This window comes from Pinus tabuliformis, chromosome J (genome assembly GCF_031772625.1).
Source record: "Pinus tabuliformis cultivar Carrire ecotype Pingquan chromosome J, CPIR1, whole genome shotgun sequence".
Taxonomy (NCBI): Eukaryota; Viridiplantae; Streptophyta; class Pinopsida; order Pinales; family Pinaceae; genus Pinus; species Pinus tabuliformis.
In genome coordinates, this window is record NC_142295.1 from 1,505,292,339 (window position 1) to 1,505,314,870 (window position 22,532).

Below are 22,532 nucleotides of genomic sequence, written 5' to 3' on the forward strand. Positions count from 1 at the left end.
CTTTTGTAGGACATTCCAAGTTACATTAAGTTCTATCGTGAAGATACAAATGTTATTCAGACGCATGATCTCCAATACCTCAGAAGACTACCAGTAGTGGCTATGAGCCTCTTTTAAACATGGTTGGAAAGTTCTAAGTGACCTTGCATAAGCCAAAAATACTCTTGACCATGTCATGGTGCAAATAAAGACTATTCAGGGGTCCAAATTGGTGTTTCACTTAGTTAATCTTTCAATATTTTTTCTATTATTATTTGAATGCCAATATCTATGTGGATAATGTAATTTTTTTGCTTGCAAGTAATAGGAGAAAACAATGATATTGGCCTCGATGAAGGGAGATAAGGTTTTCATAGAAGCTACACAACTAGGGTTTCATTGAGATTGAAACTTGATCCACTCAAGCTCCTAAAATATTGTGACAACGTTAGAAACACAACAACAAAATATGATTGGATGCAAGCGAGGCATAATAGTAAGAAGTTCAACAATCCATGCAAATATCCATGGTATCAAAACAATTTTGGAAATAAGAATCAACCCTAGGGTTTCTCAAAACTTCTCTTTTATCCTCACATCTCCTCCTCTATTAGTATGTAACTGTTCTCATCATGGTGTTAGTGGTTATGATCAATTGAGCATGTACTAGGCCGTAGGCATGAAAGAACAATGAGAAAGTTCAAGTGTCATGAGGGGAGGGCAAGGGTCATGGTAGGTGAACAATCACCTCATCCCTATAAATGTGCCCTCCTTCCTCATTGTAGATGGATTTTTAGTACTTGAGTCGAGGCTAGGACTAGATAGATGCTTTCTGCTTGAGAGCTAGAGACACTAAGCTCTTGGAAGCTAGTAGAATGATTTGCAGTGAGGCTAGGGTTTTGTATTAGGAAATGGTATGAGCATCCCATGTTCCATTATTGGGTTTTGACAAATTTCAAGATATGTGCTTGTATTTTCATCAGCAATAATAAGATGTTCTTCCTTTCTGGAACTGATTCCCATGCTTGTTCATAGTGGTTGTATTGGCTATCTGATATTTTCAATAAATTTGTATGTGTGCTTTCATACATGTAATATGTTATGGACTGATTCATAGTTGTTGTATGTATATTTGATGTTGAATATGTGTTTACTTATTTCTCTCCATGTCAGTGATTTATTGTGAACTAATTTTCAATTATCCACTTGCATGTTCATGTTCATGTATGTATGATTGGGTTTTAGCTCACTCATCCCTCTCATGGCATATTCCTTCTTATTGATGCTAAGACTTTCTTGTACCTCTTTATGTAGTTTGTCAACCTTGGGATGATTTTGTTTCATTGTCTAGGCATTTCATTCTTGCCCCCACTCTTACACCTTCTCACTTGATAGCCAAGATGAGAAAAATTCATGGTAGCAGTTAGGCCCACATATCATATGGTGCTCCTATCCCAAACGGTGTGAGGTCTAATTGGGACTTCACACTGGGGAGACCCCCTAGTTGTTGGTGGTACATTACAACTTGTCAACGCTACCTCAAAAATGATATCATGATGATTATGTACTGTAACAAATGATCTTGACCAACCATTGCTTGATCCAAACTTGTCACGAGGTAAAGCACTTCAATCCTCATCCACTGCATTTGACTTTGTACTTTATTGGGCAATATTTTACAGGTAAATTTTCACATTCATTCAAATGGCTTGGAAACCGGATTAATCAACATCCTTAACACCTTGTCATTATCCCTTTATAAAGCCTCAAGAACTAACTCTCCACAAAGTCCAAGAATTCTAGGATTATCATCTAAAAAACTCACTCTTGGCTCTAGTGCACCCTACCCTTTGGTCCACCTGCGATGGTGGCATCTTGCGCAGTTGAGTAGTTGCATTGACCAACACAAGTTTATCAACTTTGCAAGTGCGATGGTTCTATAATTTCAGAAAAAATAAAAAATATTTACGAAACTTCTTCTTTCAGAAGCTTCTAAGGTGGTTTTAACCATTTACCATGGATAGAGATCTTAAATTCCTATCCTATCCTACTCTAGTGGTCTTATCTCTTATCCCTATATCTTATCCTCCCTCATATGTGGATCTCAAGCCTATATTGGAAAATCCTAAACTACCACTTTTAACCTATAAATTCACTCTCTCCTATAGAGTTTGGGTTGGCTTTTGAAGACTCTTAGCTATGCCCTAATGCTATTTCTTTTACCTAAGGATCCATTACCATCCTTGAATTGTGATTGAAGGCTTGCCTTGTGGCTAAGGAAGGACAAGTTTGGTGGGAGATTCTACATTGTCAAGAACTACAAAATGATTGTAATCTTCTCCTACATTTCATTAATACAAGAAGATTTTTTTTCCTATGCTTTGTGTGTATTTGATGCATATGTATTTCAATGCCCACTTGAATCATTGAATAGAGATATTATTTCATGCTATGGATGTCTTGTAGTTCTCTTGTTTGTTGTGAATGTCTTATAGGTTCCATTTATAGTAATTGGAGCTAGAATCAAAGGCTACAAGCCAAGAGAAGAGGAAGACTAGCGCTGGGCTCCAGGTAAGCCCTTCCTCCATTTATTAATTTCTCTAGGGAAAACATTGTCCTTTTTGTTTTTGTTGTTTCTAGGTCATCCACTAGATCTAGGGGATTCAATTATGTCCACAGAAGAAATTTTTCCATAAACTAGGTACGATAACACAAGTGCTCCTAGAGATAAGGTGAAGACACTTGGAAAACAATGACTTAGGAGGAAATGATACTTAGAGAAAACATCAAGATATTCAGGAAAACAATGTGACGACACTAAAGAGCTTGGAACAACAATTGATCCAAAATGGATCCTAAAAACCCTCTAAGTCTTCAAAATAAAAAACTATCGCATAAGGAAAAACATTTACAAATGGTAGATTACACTATCGGGCCTAAAAAACATGAATAAATAGTGAAAAAAATAGAGCTATCGAAGGCTTGAACGACGATGCATAGGAGCCGTCAGATTTGGCCGATCAACGGTCTAGATTCGATCGGAATATTGCAATCGGCAAGGGCAAGCGAAGGCTATCGGAGGCCACCATATGAAAGTTGTGACCGCGATCAGGGCGAGTCAACAAGGACCGTCGATCAAGCGTGCAGATTGATGGCCCAGGTTAACCCGCAATATCGCATCGGCAAAATACAAGGGAGCGCCTATACAAAGGCCCAGGGACTATGTGATTGCGATATTGCAATATCACATCAGAGAGATACAAAAGAGTGGGGCCGATACAAATGCGACTTGCGATAGCTGGACCTGACAGGGTTATGGATGGAAATATATATCTTTTGAGTTCCGTAAAAAGGAATTTTTAATGTAAATTCGTGTTTTCGTTAAATAAACGAAAAACAAAGGAAATGCAAATTGGGCGATATAACGGACTCGAAAGGGTTTTTATATGCAGCGATATGTGTTTTGAGTTCCGAAACGAGCGATATTTCGGGAGGGCCTTAGGCAGTAAGTGGTATTGGCCGGGCTCCGCCCGAGCACATACATTGGTCGCCACGTGGCCAGGCGCCAAAGAGAGAAAACCACCCTTTTCAGGCAGGTAATCTCCGTGCGTGTTAGCCACCCGAAATAAATAATAGTTGTAGGATCATGATCACATGCGATAGTGCCTAAAGATGGATCCGAAAGGATTATAGGGTGGAATCAATATTATTTGAAGTCCGATAAAAGGCGTTTGGGCAGATTTTTATAGGTTTTCTGTGTATTCTCGGTGTAAACAGAGAACGAATATTTTGGGGAGTTCTAAAGCGCTGATGGTCCCTTCCATTATAGAATAGGTGGCCACCATCCCTGAAGACGTTTAGCAATGATTGCTTAACGCTTAGAGGGGATTTGAGTGAACAGAGGCTGGAAGCCAGAGAGCCCAGAAGAGGAAACAAATAGACAACGTCGATTTGCTTAAAAGCCACAGAATGAAAGAGATAGAGGCAAGTAGTGCCGAGACAGAGAGAAACATAGACAGAGAAGGAGAGGGAGAGTCTGTGTACTCAGAGAGACTTGAGGGATTCAAGTAAACCCCTGTTGTTTTATATCTATTATGTTGAGACTCAAATTGAGCTCACTTTTGTAAAATTTTGCTCTTGAAGACATAATAGAGAGGTCACCACTGAAGGCTGGACTAGGAGACGTAGCCCAGGATTTTTGGGTGAACTCATTGATTATCTTGCTGTGTTATGTGTGTGTGTGTCTGTTATGTATCTTTAACCGCTTCATTGTTTATATTATTCACAATCTTATCGATCCATTGCATTAAGTAATATAGGAAAATCCATGCACATGAGTCTGTAATACCTTAATATTAGTCTAAGATCTCATTTTCAGATCAAGTGGTATTAGAGCTTTAGGTTTGCTAAGGTTAGACAAGCTTATGTTGGATTGTTGAATGCTAACTAGGTCAAAGCTCAAACTAGGAGAAGGAGAACTTGTTGAGGCTAATCCAGAAATTGGAAGAGTCTATCCTAGGAGGAGAATGGCAGAACAAACCCCATTGGAATAAGAATCTCAGTTCATGGACAGTTTCATGACCATGAGAGCCATGGTAGAAGAGATGTATTGAGAATTCAAGAAGGGTCAAGGTGAAAATATTTCGACACCCAAACAAGACAAGGGAGAAGAGGAACCTTCTATAGATTCCCTGGAGGGCAAAGGGAAAGGGGAAAAGCTTCCTCCATCATCTCCTCCACCATCACCTCCATCATCCTCATCTCCTAGCCCTGAAAAGAAAAATAAGAAAACATCTTTGAGTAAATTAGTTGTAAATTTTGACTTGCCAATCTATGATGGAGAATTAAATGCAGAAAAGCTAGATAACTAGATTAGACAGAATGATGTATATTGCAGGATGTAGAACATTGATTCAAAAAGGAGAAAAATTCAGCTAGCTAGCCTTCACCTTGGAGGAACTGTACTAGTGTGGTGGGAAGGCAAGACACAAGATGATTTGAAGAAGCATGGTAAAATTCTTTCTACCTGGAATGAATTTGTTTCTACCATTAAAAAAAAATTCTATCCACTAGCTTATATGCAGCAAGCCATGATGAGTTGGCAAAATCTTAGCCAATTAAAGAGCCAATGTGTACAAAGTTATACCCAGGAATTTAAAAAAAGAGCTTTAACTCTAGGCATTTCACTAGACTCACCTGAAACTTTGTTAAAGTATAAAGGTGGTCTGCATAGCTATTTGAAGCACACCATTCTCATGTTTAACCCCATTAGCCTAGATGATGTATCAGTTCAGGCTACACATCTAGAGGCTAGAGGCAAGAATGTGAACCCAGAGATTAGGGGATCATAAAAACCCTCTGCAAGCAAGAACAAGGAAAAGAAGAAGCAGAAATGGAAGGAGAGGAAGACAAACACTATATAGAAAGACAAAACTTCATGCACTCACTGCAAGAAGGATGGACACGATGATGAACACTACTAGTATTTGCATCAGGAGCTAAAACCCAAGAAGTTTGGTGGTCAGAAGAAGAAGACTGCTGAAAGACTTGGGGTCAGACTCAGGTGATGAAACAACAATCACAGCCACAGGTATAAAAGGTAAAAATTCTGATGTACAAGTAATTCTACTCATTCTATTGATAATGAAGATAATGAGAGGAAAAGACATGAGATTTTTCATATTAGAGTTATTTCCAAGCACCAAAATATTGATACTTTATTTGATAGTGGTTCACAAGTAAACTTGATTTCTGAAACAATTGTAAAGAAGTTGGGCTTACTAATAACACCTCACAAGAAGCCATATCCATTAGGTTGGGTATGTGATAAAGCAAAGCTACAAGTGACTAGACAATGTAAACTTAGGTTTGCTATTGGGTCAACATTTGTAGATGAGGTTGAGTTAGATATAGTTCCCTTGGATATATGTGGTATTGTTTTAGGAAGTCCTTACTTGTATGATAGAAAAGCCATTTTCTATAGAGCTGAAAATAAGTATCAACTCACTAAATATGGAACATAATACATTGTAAGAGCTCATAAACTCAAAAATAACTACTCTCTCATAAACTCAGGGCAGATGAAAAGAATTGTAAATTCATGCAAGCAATTTTTACTAATGGTTGTAAAGGAAAAGAACCCTGATAAAACCAATGTATTTGAAGGTTGTGATGCTAAATAGAAAGCTGATTTAGATAAAGTTGTTTCAAAATATGATATCCTATTTCAAGAACCTAAAGGTTTGCCACCCAAAAGGGAAATAGTACATGATATTCATTTGCAGCAAGATGCTCCATTGCCTAACATCGGAATGTACAGGTTATCCACTTTAGAGAATGCAGAGATCAAGAAGTAGGTACAAGAGCTGCTCGATAAAGGGTTCATAAGACCAAGCACATAACCATGTGGATCTCCAATTGTGTTGGTAAGAAAGAAAGATGGTTCGTGGAGGATGTGCATTGATTACAGAGCACTGAATAAAATAACGATCAAGAATCGTTATCCTCTTCCTCGCATTGATGATCTATTAGATCAACTGAAAGAAGCAGTTTACTTTTCCAAGTTGGACTTGCGTAGTGGCTATCATCAGGTCAGAGTTGCATAACAAGATGCATGGAAGACTGCTTTCAAGACAAAGCAAGGGCTGTATGAATGGCTGGTTATGCCTTTTGGCTTAACTAATGCTCCTGCCACTTTCATGAGAGTTATGAATGATGTACTCCGACCTTTTATTGATGATTTTGTAATTGTATATTTAGATGACATTCTTGTTTTCAGAAAAACATGGGAAGAACATTTGAAGCATGTAAATAAGACTTCAAATGTTTTGAAAGGAGAAAATCTCTATGTGAAATTATCAAAACGTGAATTTGGAAAAACATCTTTAAATTATTTGGGTCATATTGTAGGGGGTGGTGAATTGAAGATAGATCCCTCTAAGGTTGAATTTATTGTGAACTGGCCTAAACCCAAATCTGCTACAGAAGTTAGGAGTTTCCTAGGAGCAGCACAATATTCGAGAAAGTTTATTGCTAACTTTTCCTTGATTGCAACTCCCTTACATGCTTTAGCATGATTGAACAAGGTGTTTCAGTGGGGAGGCAAATGGCATAAAGCCTTCGACACCTTGAAAAGAAATAGTATAACACCAGTACTAGCACTGCCAGATCTTCAATGACCATTTGAGATTGAAACAGATGCCAGTGACTATTCCATGGGAGCAGCGTTGATGCAACACGGTAAACCCATATGCTATCATTCTGAGACATTTACTTCTGTAGTAGTTAATTATCCCACATATGATAAAGAATTGTATGCATTAGTATAGAGTGTGAAAAAGTGGAAACATTACCTAATGGGCAAAGAAAAAATTATACATACAGATCATCAACCACTTCAATATTTATACTCACAAACTAAATTGCAGCAATCAAGACACTATAGGTGGATGGGTTTTCTACAATAGTTCATCTTGTCATCGGATATAAGAAGGGGATACACAGTAAGGTTGCAGATATGTTATCAAGACCCATCATAAATGCATCTACTATACTTAAGCATAACTCAGTATTGCATGAAAGCTACATTGAACAATATGCTCAAGATGTAGATTTTAATGATGTATATGCAACTTTAAGTCATGGAAAACAAGTAGAAGAATTGGATTATCATGTTAAGGACCAACTCTTATATCATTTCAGAAAGTTATGCATTCCTCAAACTGAAAGAGTTAACATAATCCGAGAAGCACATACTTCTCTAATATCAGGTCATTTTGGTGTAAGTAAAATAGTTGCACAGCTGCAAAGGTTCTGTTATTATCCAAGAATGCATGAAACTGTTTCTAGATATATTAAAGGGTGTACTATGTGTGCTAAAAGCAAGCCCAGTAATAGAAAATTAGGCTTGTACACTCCACTTCCAGTTCCTTCTCGTCCTTGGGAAAGTGTTTCCATGGACTTTGTTGGGGGATTGCCAAAATCTAGAAAAGGTCATGATTATTTATATGTTATTGTGGATAGATTCAGCAAAATGTGTATTTTAATACCTTGTAACAAGCAGATTATAGTTGAACAAACAACGAAGTTGTTCTTTTAGCATGTATGGGTTCATTTTGGGTTACCCACTTCTATTGTATCTGATCGAGATTCTCGATTTGTTGGGAATTTTTGGTCAAATCTATGGGAGTTGATGGACACCAGATTGAAGAAGAGCACAACATTTCATCCACAAACAGATGGCCAAACAGAGGTGGTCAACATGACAGTGATCCAGTTGCTCAGGGGCTATTGTAGCAAGCATCCCAAGCTTTGGGATGAGCATTTGTGTTATGTGCAACATGCTTACAACCATGCCAAGCACTCTTCTACACAAAGATCTCCTTTTGAGACTTGTTTTGGTTTTACACCAAAGTCTCCCTTGGATTTTGTCTTTAGTAAAGACATAGCAGTTGATGGACACAATGATGTGGACAAAGCAACCAAGTTCATTGAACAGATCCAAGAAATTCACCAGGTAGTGCAGGAACAACTGGAAAGAAGGCCAAGTACAAGGCAAGGCATGACAAGCATCAAATTGAGCATAGCTTCCAAGTTGGTGATCAAGTCTTGCTATACATTAGCAAAGATAGAATGCAAGGTGAAGGTAAGACGCTAAAGCCAATAAGGTATGGGCCTTTCAAGATACTTGAGAAAATTGGTGAAAATGCTTTTCGCCTTGATTTTCCAGCCTATATGCATATCTATTCAATCATTAACGCAGAAAACTTGAGACTATATGAACCTTCATTGATTGAAGATCCCAAAGAGCAAAGTCAGTTGCCTTCTATTGATGATTTGTTGCCTGAATATCTCAGTGAGTTGCAGGAAGATACAGTTCTGGACAGGGAGGTGAGAACTACGCACAAAGGGGATTTTGAGTACCTAAGAATCAGACTCAAAGGTTCAAAACCAAGCAGTGCAAGATGGATAGATATTGGACAAGTGAGGAAGTTGTACCCTCACTTGATTGATGCTTAAAAACCAGCTTTTGGTGGTCCAAAAGCTTTTTCAGTGGGAAGGCGTGATCCAAAATGGATCCTAAAAACCCTCTAAGTCTTCAAAATAAAAAACTATCGCATAAGGAAAAACCTTAACAAATGGCAGATTACACTATCGAGCCTAAAAAACATGAAGAAACAGTGAAAAAAGAGAGCTATCGGAGGCTTGAATGATGATGCACAGGAGCCGTCAGATCTGGCCGATCAACAGTCTAGATCCGATTAGCATATCACAATCGACAAGGGCAAGCAGAGGCTACCATATGAAAGTTGTAACCACGATCAGCGCGAGTCAACGAGGACTGTCAATCAAGCACGCAGATTGATGGCCCAGGTTAACCTGCAATATCGCATCGACAAAATACAAGGGAGCACTTATACAAAGGCCTGGGGACTATGCGATTGCAATATCACAATATCGCATCAGAGCGATACGAAAGAGCGGGGCCGATACAAATGCGACTTGCAATAGCTAGACCCGACGGGGTTATGGATGGAAATATATATCTTTTGAGTTCTGTAAAAAGGCATTTTTTTAATGTAAATTCGCGTTTTCATTAAATAAATGAAAAACAAAGGAAATGCGAATTGGGTGATATAATGGACCCAAAAGGGTTTTTATATGTAGTGATATGTGTTTTGAGTTCCGAAACGAGTGGGATTTTGGGCGGGCCTTAGGCGGTAAGTGGTATTGGCTGGGCTCCGCTCGAGCCCATACACTGGCCACCACGTGGCCAAGCGCTAGAGAGAGAAAACCACCCTTTTTAGGCGGGTAATCTTCATGTGCGTTAGCCACCCGAAATCAATAATAGCCGTAGGATCATGATCACTTGCGATAGAACCCAAATATGGATTTGAAAGGATTATAGAGTGGAATAAATAGTATTTGAAGTCCGATAAAAGGCTTTTGGGCAGATTTTTACAGGTTTTCTGTGTATTCTCTGTGTAAACAGAGAACGACTGTTTTGGGGAGTTCTAAAGCGCCGATGGTCCCTTCTATTATAAAACAGGTGGCCACCATCCCTGAAGACGTTTACAAATGATTACTTAACATTCAGAGGGGATTTGAGCGGATAGAGGCTGGAAGCCAGAGAGCCTTGAAGAGGAAACAAACAGATAGCGCCGATTGGCTTAAAAGCCACAGAATGACAGAGACATTGGCAAGCAATGCTAAGACAGAGAGAAACAAAGATAGAGAAGGAGAGGGAGAGTATGTGTACTCAGAGAGACTTGAGGGATTGAAGTAAACCCCTATTGTTTTATATCTGTTGTGTTGAGACTCAAATTGAGCTCACTTTTGTAAAAGTCTTCTCTTAAAGACATAATAGGGAGGTCACCACTGAAGGCTGGACTAGGAGATGTAGCCCAAGAGTTTTGGGTGAACTCCTTGATTATCTTGCTGTGTTATGTGTGTGTGTCTATTATGTATCTTTAACTGCTTCATTGTCTATATTATTCGCAACCTTATCGATCCGTTGCATTAAGTAGTATAGGCAAATCCATGCACATGAGTCTATAATACCTTAATATTAGTCTAAGATCTCCTTTTCAGATCAACAATTCATGTAAGCTCTAAAATTAGATTAGGCATAAATTTTGGAGTGTCATTGTCACAATGACAACACCATCATAAGAAGTGGAATTAATGGGGAATGATTAGTTTGATAGGATGAATCAAGTTCCTTGTAATGAGATAAGAAAGGAAAGGAGTGAAGCCAAACAAACATCACCTGCATAACTAAGGAATCTTGTAATTGATGGAACACAGGGACATGCCTGTATTGATTGCGAGGATGAGGTGCAGTAAAAGTATAATAATGTAGGCTTGGGTAGGAAGTAATCTAACGTAGAAAATAACTTAGGTGGAAGTGGTTCAACATGACACAATTACATCAATAACATGGATGAAAACTTGAAAGAGTCTTCAAAGTAATAGATAAAGGCTTAAAGGGCCCAAGTTTTTGTGAATCACACTTTGTTTAGGCATGATTGTAGGCAGAGATGATGAAGATGAGAATGGGCCATCATAACACACTAGTGTATGTGGGTTGGAATCCTAGTGCATTTACATTTTCCTTACGAACTAAAAGCCTAATTTAGTTACTTTTCATGCATGGCTTTCAATCCTAGCATAGTTACCTTTTCTTCACAAATGGGAAGAATAGAGTGATTATCTTTCATTCATAGACTTTAAGATTGACATATTAATTTGATAGAAAAATTGGAATCTTTGCATAATTATTTTAAAACACACATTGGGAACCTACCAAAATCACCTTTTGTGCATAGATTGGGATCTATGCAATTGCCTTTCACATGTGAATTAGTAGCATAGTATTGTGGCCTTTCACGAGTTGAGTAAGAGCCTTGTACAATTTATTGCACCAAGAAGATGAAAAAGATGATCTATCCTTTTAGACAAGTGAAACTTGGGTGAGAATTTGTGTGCAAAAGTGACATGGATCTAGTGGCATGGAATGATCAAATGGGTGCATTTCACTTTACTATATACAAGTTGGTATTAATTGCTAGAATTTCCAAGGATTGTTTCTTTAAGCTCTGAGAACACAATAGGAGGTGAATCATATTGCAACCACTTTTGACAACCATAGGTACTAATAAAGTGTTTTTGGAGCAATGTTGACTTAAGATTAATAAAACTAATGTTAACTTGAGAGATATGACCACGTAGTGGGGATCCCAATGTTGAACCTTGTTGAGTGGGAAATTATAAAAAATCTATTTGTTAACTCTTTTGATGTATCAAATTTCATCATATTAACTCTAGTGGGCATCTCTTAGTAGGATATGAAGGATATATGGAAAATTTTATGGAAAGGTGGGAAAACAAATGGTAAAAAAAGTTGAATTGATGAAATGGGAAATAATGAGGTTCCCATTTGAAAGAGGACGATATGCTATAATGAATCCTCTTTTGTTGAATCTAGCACATGGTGCAAAAATATTATGGAAAATAGTTTCTAGGAGAAAAGAGTGGTGGAAAGATGTTCTTCACAAGAAATACTTAAGGTAGTGGATTGAGATGCCTTGATGATATATTTCCAAATATTGGGGATATCTAATCTAGTGGCTATGCAAAGTTTCTATCTCCCTTATTCTTTATCACTTACCTTTGGTACTTGGGAATGGAGTAGTTCCCTATAATGGGAATATTACATTATGGATCACCCCACCTTTCTCAAGAGAGTTCCTTGTTTGATATTAGATCATGGTTCTTGCACCTTAGTATTACATCCCTATATGATCTCTCATGTTGGGGATAGGGTGAAAATGGATAGAAAATGGTGGAAATAATTTGATAATGGACCCTTTGAAAATATACTATGCATATTTTCTCTCTCATCCTCGAGGGTAGATCCATTGGAAACATATTGTAAGGACACATAGGGATGGGAACTATTGAAATCCTAGCCTCCGTATGTAGGCAAATGGGCTACATCATGAAAAACACAATAGGAACACACATGAGATTACACAACAAGAAATAGAATTTGGGAAGGAATTCCAACCAAGTTTCTATCAGTCTTAATGTGTATTTATGCATAGATGATATGGTTGGAGTGGTTGTACCCTCTCTCAACCAACCATTCACTTTACCTTTTAAATTTACCAAATGTTACTCACATTTATCTAATATAATATGTATGATGACTTACATAGGCCTAAGAGGCCCCTATGACATCTACCCCTCCATCAATGCCTTGCTCGTCTCAAGCAAGAATACAACAAAGTCTTGGATCTCTACTTCTTATACAAGTATCCTTATTGTACATAACCCATGTATACCGATCTGCATAAGTAACTCAGCTGCAACAATTGCCAACATGATAAGAAGATGCACGTGTATGAGGCTTAGTGTGACTTTTACTTGTTTGGTGGCCACTTATTGCATAGATCAACTATTCACATTATCTATAGTATCTCTACCATATGGACTAATACTCTAACCAAGAATCGTCAAGACACTCCTCTCCAATCTGAAGGTGTCCTTTTCTCTCTCTCTACGAATGATTCTAGCACATGATTGTTGTTCCTAGGAGTATTTCAATCAAACATAAAATAAGTGAACATATACCATATCAACCATCCTTCTTTTTCTTCTATCACAACCCAAGAACGATTCTTCAATCTTCATATTGGGGAGATTAATCAATATAGCATGATGTTGTCACCATATTTATCACTTCATCTCTTTATGTGTATGTTGTTCTTATCTGATCTTGTTTTTCACTTCTTCCTTTCACTCCTTACTCGCTACAAGTATTTTTGTCAAAGAGTTATTTATGTTGGTGCTTTATCAATTTTGTTGCAAAATTATGTATGCTACTTATAAATGCTTTGTTATCCTTTTCTTTTGTTGGATTTCTTTTTATGGCTACTAATTAGTGTTGTTGTGCTACTACATTATCAAATGTGTTGTATAAAGAATGATTGAACTTGATTTCTCGTTTCCTACTTTTGAGTCTACAATTACATTTATGAAGGATAACTTTAACATTTAGTCACATTAATTTATTTATTTTTGTTGCCTGCTAGGCTTTTTACAGTAATTATCAATTTGATATCAAATGGTGTCAGCAAGATGTTAATCTCATCAACTTAGTGTTGATTTTAGTTACAAAGGCGAAGAATATCACCTACCTTAAACAGGTTCATGTTTCACCATCCCCTAACCTATACTCGGATGAATGACTAAAATATTCAATCTACAAATAGACTCAACAATCCTTCATGTATATTTTAATATAAATTACAGACTCAACAAACTTAATATTATATTACATAAAACATTCGTTCATGAAATACAATAGCATAAATTTTCTGTCGCAGCAATTATGAAAATATGGAAGATTAATATACCAAATCAAAGAACAAAGATGCTCTACTCATTTGGTCATCAAAATGCATTACGAGTACTGGTGGAGGTCCCCAAATAATAAGTTTCCAACAAAGATAATTGATCCATCAGCCACACATGTTGCATCATTTTCAATTTGGTATTTACAACCTCATCGCATAGTGAATTGGACAAATCAAAATTTAGTCGAGTCGAAATCGGAGTCGACCCTACTAAATCGTTAGAACTTTACAGGCCTTCTCTATATTTTATGTAACAAGTTTGGAAAGTGATCAATTGTTTCTTCGACTTGAAATCCATGATATCATTCTTATTCAAACCTTCAACTCTAATTATACGGTTGGAATCTCGCTAATATAGCACTTGCAAATAATTTTCTCTTTGATTTTGAATATCTAAGATCAAAATTATGCTTCCAATCATGCCCCTTCTCTTTGCTAAACTCAAATAAAATGGTCTGTCGTCCTGCGCTTTATCAATCGACCAATCATAAACATATTTTTCTTCTTGATCGATCACCATTCTGACGTGGCAATAATTATTTATGGCATTAATAATCCACCAACATTGTTTCCTCCATATCTATCAACCATGTCACTAGATTGAAAGTAGGGGATCAGAACCTTGAGGCCGAAGCCGCATTGGGAAAATAATAAATGCTATTGACTTGAAATAGAGAAGCTCTCACCATATCATCTATAATGGTCGTTCTCTTTGCATTATATATGGGTTTCCAATATATAGTTACAGTCACAAAACTATCAAGTTCGCCAAAATGAGCATGCACACGTACAAATCATAAAACGATGCACATGTATCCAGTCGAAGTTGATTTTAAGAATTATGGAAGTCGATTTAATTTTCATTAGTCAGATCTATCAGTTAGTCAGAAAAGACCAACAAGTCAGTTCCAAGATGAGTGGACTGTACGTAGATTATTCATTATTGAAGTTGGCATTACGACCCAACCTCGAGGAATTTGGTAACGTCAACCAAGACTTAACTTTGTCGATGTCGATGTTGACCAATTCTCATCAAGAAACATTTCTCTTCATTCTCTCACATATAGATCTAGGGTACCATTCTTTCATGTATGTAATAATGATCCCACACATATGCATAAGCAAATTGGAGAATCCGCTCTCATGTATAGTCGATTTTACGTCAAAATCAGCTCAAGTCCAGTAAAAGTTTGACTCCAGGAACAATTCAACATATTCATGCCCTATGCTATGTAATAATTGGACCATATGATAAAGTTTAATCTAGGCTCTATTTGTAGTTCCATTAGATGAAAATAAACAATGAGTTAGAAGGTGTTGAATGAGAGTAATGTTGACTTGTCGATGAATTAAATCATACTTGCTAGTCAAATTATGTGACTAAGTACAAAAATATGTATTGAGTCAACCATAGCAATTAATATGTATTGAGTCAACCATGGCAATTAATAGGTCGATTTTCCATAAAGTTGGTGGCAAGGGAATCCTCTATTCTCTTATTTGTTTCTAAATTATAGTTGAAGTCCTATGGAGTCGATTTTTGTGTGTGCATAATGACATCGTGGAGCACTGGAAGACTATTTATCATATATCTTTTATGGTCTGTGAAAGCATCATCCACGAATGGTCGAGCTCCTGTGCGAATCTTCTCACTTGCAGATTTGCCTTCAGTTGAATAACATCATAACAAGTAGTCAAACCATCCCTATCCCTTGATGGGCTCAACATGTGTCTTATCGACCCGGGCTTCTACCAATTCTCATGATCTCAACAAAATTTTGAGCGATCGAAGCATCTTTCGAATCACCATACTATCTCTTTGCAGATTTTACAATGCATTTTTAATATTCAATGTCGCAGCATAAACATCTATATCACAGCCACGTTCCACGAGCATCTTCTTAAAAAAAATGCAGATTTTTTCTATCTTCCACGAGGCTTGGCATTCACGAGCAATTTTTCCAGCAATATCTTGTCGAACAGGACTTTATATGCAATCTATTTTTCTTCGTTTTTCTTTCTTCTTGTAGGTTCTCATCATCTTCATTTAATATTGCTACAATCTCAGACTCAATACGAACGAAAACGAAACCAAGATGTTGAAAGCCTATCTTTCATAAATAGTTACCAAATTTGAATTCGATTCAGTGCGGAAATATTACAAATACTTAATTTTTTTTAATATTGGATTTATCGTTTCTTTTTATTTTCTCATAAGCCTTCCTCATTGCAAACTCAATTTTGCCATTTTATAATTTTCTGTAATATAGAAGTTACTGTTTTTCTATTTTTTGTATAGAAGTTGTGGATTTGGAAGCTTACCATTTTATATCTTTTATAATAATGAATTTTGCCATTTTATAATTTTTTGTAATATAGAAGTTACTGTTTTCTATTTTTTTTTTGGTATAAAAGTTATGGATTTGAAAGTTTACCATTTTATATGATTTATAATTTTTTCTAATATTGATTTATATTTTTTCTATTTTTTTATAGGAGTTATCCATTTAACACTTAAATGTGTCAGTTTATAATTTTTTCCAATATAGAAGTTATGATTTTTATTTTTTTATAAGAGTTACCAATTTGCAAAGAATTTACTATTTTTTAATTATTTTTAAGAGAGAAGTTATCCTTTTTTTTTTGCAATTTTTGATTATATAGAAATCACTAACTAATTATCTGTTTAAATTTGTCCATTTATAATTTTTTCAAATATAAAAATTAGTTTTTTTGTTTTTTATAAAAGAGGCCTCAATTTGCAACCAATTCATTATTTCATAATTTTTGTTAAGATAGAAGTTATATTTCTTTTAGTTACAATTATATAGAAATTACTAATTCACCTCTCATTTAAAACAATTGAGTCACATGATGTGTCCTAAATATGTATTGGAGCTATTTATATTATTTAATGTCAATGACAATATTGATTCATTTTTAATTAAATTAATTATTTAATAAAAAATTTACATTTTAGTATTAGTAATTTATTTGAAATTATATCATATTCTCTCGTAGAACAATTTGTAAATAATATATAATAAAATACCAAAATCAAACTAAAATTAAAATAATCAATTTTCTAACCATATTTAACATTTTATAGAGAAATTTGATAGAAATTGGTTTTTTAATAATATAAGAATTATTATTTTTTATTTTATTTTTTATAAAAATTATTGTTTATTTTTCTCCAATTTTCTGATTAATCCTCTAAAAAAATACCCGAATAATTTTTTTATAAAAACTAAAAAAAATTAAGCACATTAAAACTTAAAAAAATAGCATTAAAGTTAAAAGACCGAATAATTTTTTTATAAAAACTAAAAAAAATTACGCACATTAAAACTTAAAAAAATAGCATTAAAGCTAAAAGATCGCTTCATTATTTTATAAAATTTCAATTCTCAAATTTCAACAGGATGCGTTATTTTATAAAATGTATTTGAAAAACTCGATTTATTTCTTCTATGATTTTATTCATGGGTGATTTCTCTTCCTATCCATGGTTACACAGAGCCCGAGCTTCATTGTTCTACACAGCCACACCGTCAACTCAACAGGAGCAGCACAATAGACGCTGCACATAAATTGATAGAAGGCTTTCACCAAAATCGTTCACCGCTGACCTGTACCGAATTGGAAACTGATGAATTATTCGTTGGACCAAACCGGAGCAGCACAGTAGACACTGCACATAAACTGATAGAAAGCTTTGACCAAAATCGTTCACCGCTGACCTGTACCGAATTGGACACTGACGAATTATTCGTCGTACCGAACCGAATTAGCGAATTTCCGAATTTTTTTTACGGTACGGTCGAACTTGGTAACTATGCTTCATATGCAGTAAAACCAGCTGCATCATAAAAAAATATAGCAAGAACACAGATGATAATAATACACAAAGAGAAACAAAATTTGGGAAGGATTTCCAACCAAGTTTCTATTAGTCTTATTGTGTATTTATACATAGATGATATGCTTGGAGTCTTGTAGTCGCTCTCAACCAATCTTTAACTTTACCTTATACATTTACCAAGTGTTACTCACATTTTCTTAATGTAAGATGTATGATGATTTACATAGGCCTAAGACGTAATTACAAGAGGGATCCAAAAGAGGGTAATATTCTACTATATTAGGATACAACACTAAGTTTCTAAAAAATTAGTTTCCTCCTTGATCAACGAACACATTTGGGGTGGCCACTATCTCCCCCCAAGTTAGGTTGTTTTGTTGGACTATGGTCCAAAGAAAATTCTTAGAAATTGAAAATTTGAGGAAAAGAGGGATACACCAACCTTCTAGATGTACCTTTTATTATGCTTTAGAGGAGACTTCACCTCACATTTTTCTAGAATGTGGCTTCACCAATCGAAATTTTCAAAGAGGTATAAAGGAATCACAATGTGTTATTACTTTACGTCAAGATTAGAGGAAAGTGTTTTGAATTTAGCCAATTTTGTACCCAATGAATATTGTTAATAAACAAAAAACCAAATGAGTTTGTATTTCTCTTCCAAAATTATTTTTAGGGAAGATATGGCTATCTTGAAACCATATTGTTTTTTTGTTAGGAATGCATCATCGCAAGAAAGCTTGAGAGTCAAGTAAGGGGTCTTCGAAAATGGATCACCATTCAAATAGTGTTGGGAAGATTAATATATACCTATTTGAGGTAGTGGAGTGGATTGGTTTAATGAACCAATGTTCTATATCACCCTACTAAAGCAAAACTCAAATGATAAGGCCTCGCTAAGAAATCCAATGGCATCCCAAATAGGGGGAGGATGCATTTTTGTAATGGAAAGGAGAAAAACTGATTTATCCTATTTTTTATGCAACATTCAAAAGAATCCAATGATGATAGGTGCAAAGGGGGTCATTTATGACCCCAAATGGAAAGTAGAAGTGAACTTTGTTTGGGGATTAGAAATAACTACTATAATTATATGGAGACAATGAAAACCTATCAAGGAATTGAATTTCTCAAGGTGTAATACATAAGAAAAGCAACAATAGTTGTGATTTAACATCAATAATCATATTCTACTTCAACAATCAAAGCCTGAGAACCTTGTTTATCATGGCTTGTTCACAAAATCCTAACAACGGTAAAGAAATTTGAAGCAGTGTTCTTGTATCATATGTTATGATCCAGAATCATGATTATAATCATTTAGCCAAAATAAGCGGGTAATGAATTGAAAGGAAACAAAAAATAAAAGGTGGGTCTCCATATATCATACATCTTCCTTGACATGCACTCATATTAAAGTCTATAATGAAGTTTAAACCTAGTTTTCACATCATTCATCATCAAGATATGAATTTAAGGCATTTAAGAATCATACTCTCTCTACATACTCAAGAATTAGTGTTAAGATTTTTCAAGGGTTCTATGGATTAATCAGACTCACCATGTGTTTTAGTGGCTTTAATAGCTCTAGATGCTTGCATACACAAAACAATTATTTCTTCCTTCCTTTCCTACATACTCTATTATGGAGGTAATATCCTAGGGGAAGTTGTTTAAGATTTTTAATTGAATTTGGTAGGAATTGAGCTCAATCATCATGGAGAATCTCACTTTGTGTTTTTTATAGGATTATCACTTTCAAACACTCTCATAATTTTAGTGGGGGCTTGTTACAAGGCCTTTGAAGCAATTAATTGCATGGTTCTTAGTCTAGGACTTGTGGCTTGGAATTCTCCATTCTAAATTGCATTGGCTCATCATAGAGGTGACATGTGTGTTAGGTGTGGGCATGTCATTGGAGATGCTAAAAAGTTGGAGGTGTCCTTGGACCTTAAATGGTATAATTAGAATTTGAAGTGGGAGGGGAACTATCTAAAAATGAAATAATGCGACGATTATTCCATTGATATTACCATGTAATTGAGACTTTTCTAATACAATGATAACCATTATTGGTTTAAATAAAAACATAGAGGATATTCAAGTAGTTGAGTGCTTTGAAATTCATGTAGAAGGTCTCAATGTTTCTACTAAGTTAGAGGCCATAATTAACACTAATGATTTATAGTAGGAACCATCCATGAAACATCAAGGAAGTGCCCAAGGGTTTCTATGTGATATTTTACTTGGTAAAAATAAAAAATGGAACATCTCTATTGGTGAATCATAGTGACCATAGGTTGTTCAATCACAAATAAAGTGGAGCTACCATAATAGATGGAATTTATGGGGACTGATAAGAAATGATATAAGAAAGGAAAGGAATAAAACTAACCACACATCACCTGCATATCTAGGGAATGTTATAAATGATGGAACCGAGGAACATGCTCATTTTGAAAGGATGAAGTACATTAAAATCATAACAATGTAAGTTTAGAGAGGAAGTAATCTAAGGTAGCAAATAACTTAGTTGCTAGAAATTCAACATGACACAAAAAGATTGCTAATGTGAATGGAACCTGGAATGAATCATTAGAGTAATGGAGAAAATGTTGAAGGGACTAAGTTGTTGTGAATCACACTTCTTTGGAAGCATCAACATAGAAAAATATGAGGGTGGTCCACCTTAAAATGCTAGTGTATGGGATTGGAATCTAGGTGCACAATGGAAACCTAACACATTTAATTTGATAGGAAAACTATAAGCATTGCACGATTACTTTCACGAGCACACATGAAACTTAACAAGATCGCATTCCCTACATAGATTAGGATCTAAGTGAAGTTAACATTTAAATGTGAACTAGTAGCACAGTATAGTGGCCTTTCAGGAGTTGACTAAGAACCTCACATGTTTGCTTAGTTACACTATGAATATGGAAAAGATGCTTTGTCCTACAAAATAGTATTGAAACTTGAGAGACAATTTGTGTGAAAAAGTAACAAGATTATAGAATCATAAAATGGTCAATTAGGTGTGTTTAAATTTGTCATATATGAGTTCCTGAAGAATTTTAATTTAAATTGTGAGAACACAATATGAAGTGAATCCTATTACAACCACTTCAAAAACACAACTAGTAATAAAGTGTTGTATTGGACCTAAGAATTAACACTTTTCACCACCTTTTTCCTTACCTTTTGACCATTTTTCCTTCCTTAGTTTCATCCTTATACCTAATTGCTTCATATTTTGACTAAGGTATTCCATATTCTTATGTCACTCCAATTTATCCATTTTTTTGTGCATTTGATGAGAGAGTAGCTATTTTGGGCATTTTTATTGATAAAACACTAAAGGGATTGATTACAGGATGACCTAGCTAGCTCGAGACATCGTTACTTCCCTATTTTAGATGATGTGATTTTTTTCTTCCAGGTTTTCATGATGTTATTACATCGGGCCTCTATGATGCTAACACTCTTCTCTACTAATACATTGATGTTGTTATTTTGTTTTCCCTCTATTATCTAATCTTAGTGACATTTTTAGGTTGCTAACATGTATTCTATTACTCAATGGAGTCAAAAAATATTGTTGTTCTAGTGAGGAATAAAATTCTCTTGTTAACATGGCCAATTTGGCTAAAACAATTAGGATTCTCAACATTTAGCTATTCACTAAATGAAGTAGCTTGTTGTGGCAATGATTTTATTTGTACTCAAACTATTGTAGTTTGTTTAAAAAATAAACTTGAGTTACTTTTATTCAAACATCCTGAGAATTGAAAGATTCTCATGGTTATTAATAATGATTTGATATTGAGAATAGACAGAAGATACAGATCTATGAGAAGGGGCCTCTCTGCACTAAGAAGGGGGATGGAATTACTATTTCAAAATGTTCATCTATATATTTTATTTTTCAGAGCTAATGCAATCCGTAATAAGTTCGTGGTTTATATTATGATTTGTTGTGTTAGATTGTGGTTTGTAAGCTTCTCCATCTCCCTGTGAAGGAGGAAAGGTTCTCCTCTTTAGTAGGGATCACTATGTCTATAGAGGTAGTGTAGTTATTTTAACTAATTTTCTTGTAGGTTTTTATTTCAATTCCTATGCGTTTATTTTATTATTTTTATAGATTCCTTTGCTAGATTGATGCATTGTTGTTGCTAATTGGTTATGTTAGATTGCAAAAGGTTTTGAATACGGGATATTAATATTCATCCATAGCCTTTTATAATAGATTTATATCAAATGTGTGTTATTGTTTTTGTTTATCGTTGCTGCAAACTGTTATGATTTACTCATATTACAAGATACTTTTTAATTGTTGTTGTAGACTATTGTTTGGTCAATTTAGAGTGTCCTAAATCGCTATATTAATTGTCAATCCGGGAGTCGTAAACTGTTGAAGTGCGACGCACTATATGTGCAAGATAACCTATTTCTTACTTTTTGTCGTTTTTTATTTTTATGTCATTTTTGGGTTTATCTTTGTTGATTTCCTAATGTGAGATGGAAATTCTAAAAGAAAAGTATGGATATAAATGTTCAAGGCAATGATGTCCTTTAAAATGATTTCCAAAACTTCAAACTTTTCAAAAAGGTTTTAAAACATGCAATGATGAAATTAATTTCTAAAAGAGAATGAAAATGTGCCAGTATTCTAATTAAACAAATAGTGAACTGTTGATTATGAAACCATTATCCTTGCTGCTATCTAAATACAAAAGAAACCGAACTCAAAGAAATCCAAAAATTGC